The sequence below is a fragment of the Etheostoma cragini genome, unplaced genomic scaffold (genome assembly GCF_013103735.1).
Source record: "Etheostoma cragini isolate CJK2018 unplaced genomic scaffold, CSU_Ecrag_1.0 ScbMSFa_3055, whole genome shotgun sequence".
Lineage (NCBI taxonomy): Eukaryota > Metazoa > Chordata > Actinopteri > Perciformes > Percidae > Etheostoma > Etheostoma cragini.
The window spans coordinates 54681-56665 of NW_023267283.1; the positions used below are offsets into that span (position 1 = coordinate 54681).

The 1985-nt window shown below is 42.3% G+C and overlaps 1 non-coding gene across 1 annotated transcript; it reads right to left on the minus strand.

Moving 5' to 3' along the window:
* Positions 1-708: 708 nt before the first annotated feature.
* On the minus strand, positions 709-825 carry LOC117940685. Its single transcript, XR_004655797.1, has one exon. It is a non-coding gene; the product is annotated as a U5 spliceosomal RNA (small nuclear RNA).
* Positions 826-1985: the final 1160 nt, after the last annotated feature.

The following is a 1985-nucleotide window of genomic DNA, read 5'->3' on the forward strand; positions in this document are numbered from 1 at the left end:
TCAGCTGGGATTCTGTCTATAATGGAGTCCAATGGAAATTTGTGAGTGACCCCAAACTTTTGACCGGTAGTGTATGTGTCAACAGGATTTGAAAAAAACCTGTCCAAACCTGCTGCTCGGGTCCTCACTAAGACCAAGAGACTGGATCACATCACTCCAGTTCTGAAGTCCTTACACTGGCTTCCTCTGCCTCAAAGTATTGATTTCAGAGAAAGTTTGCTAGTTTATAAATGACTAAACGGTTTAGGGCCAAAATACATTTCTGATCTTCTACGACACAACCTGACCCACTTCCAGATTAAATCCTATCCACTTCTGGGTTAGGCCCCATCCAGTTCAGATACAGATAATTCTGTACTCGCTCATCCCTACCAGGTACTTTAAGATCTGAAGGTAAGGTCTTCAATCTTCTGAGGTATGATCCCATCCAGGACCGTGTCATAGCTGCAGTTTTAGGATTTCTGGATGGGGCCGTGGCTGCTGTCACGTGTATAGCTGTAAATCTGCTCCATAAAAACAATAACAGGTCCGGCACTCCTTTCCTCCTTTATCCTTTGGCTTCTTCATCACTCTTCTTGGCACTCGTTCGCCCTTGGACCTCTATAGGAAATAAAAGATGGCTCTTTCCAAGTCTAAAATCTCTTTTCTGGGTGGGATAAAAACAGAGCTGATGAGTGAAGGCAAAGGTAAGCAAAGGTAAGTACAAAAGGCTCGGTCAAAAAGCAAAGCTCACTAAAACTAGTTTGAACTCATCGGCGTTCCCCTCCAAAGAAGTCTTTAGTAAAAGGCAAAAGACTTGTGCGTCATGAAGAGAAACCAGAGTGAGTACAGCCGTCTGCTCGAGAGCAGCAGAAAACCCTAGTCGACCCAGACCAAACCATCACGATAAGCCTCACTGGGTGTCCAAACTAAAATGATAAGAGGTAGTTAGTGGCAAGGCCTACTAAATGTTTAACTTTACAACACGTAAGCTGTTTGAACCTTACGGACCCCAACCGGCCTGTCAGACACCGCCTACCAAGAGCATGGGTCTGACCGAGGTTTCTGCCTAAAAGGAAGTTTTTCCTCGCCACTGTTGCACTGTTGCTTGCTCTGGAGGAGACTACTAGAACTGTTGTGTCCTTGTGGATTCTGGAGTGTGGTCTATCTGTATAGTGTCTTGAGATAACTCTTGTTATGAATTGATACTATAAATAAAATTGAATTGAATTGAATTGAACCTTAGTTGCCACCTTTGGTCAAAATGTGAATTACCAATTTTCCAGCCCCTGAGCATTAATAACAGAGCAGAGTGGCAAAGCGGAAGCGTGCCGGGCCCATTACCCAGTGGTCCATGGATCGAAACCATCCTCTGCTATTTACTATGCTTTGTATTAGGGTTAAGTATGTTTCCAGTCTGATGATGTTTAAGCATCGGAAGTGAAATGTCTCCACCTGCTGAAGAGTAAACCTAATGGCATGACAAGTTTATTTCATCCATAGAAATGGAAAATAAAGTCCTCCTACCTGCTGTAACACCCATAAAAACTGGGGCATATTACAATAAATATACTACAGTACAAGTACATAAATACAGTAAAATAGATACTGTAAAAACATGATTCCCGCAAGGAAAATGAAATAAAAGAAGTAACCACACAACAAAAGTTACTGTAATGTACCATAACAGAGATTTTATATTTTATCAAATCGGGTTGGACAAGTAACCTTTCTGGTTACTTCTTGACAAATAAAGCAAGTAACCACACAAAGAAAACTACTGCAATGGCTGGGAATCAAACTCAGGTCAACTGCTTGGAAGGCAGCTATGCTCACCACTATACCACCATCGCTGGACAATGTAATCAATGTCAGTAAACTGCTGAGTTGTCAGCTGACAGTAAAAAAAATAATAATCTCCGTTGGCTGAGACGCAACGGGAGTTGCATTTAAACCGAGCAGCATGTCTGAAACCCACGTTCACCAGAAATCTACTGGTTACTATG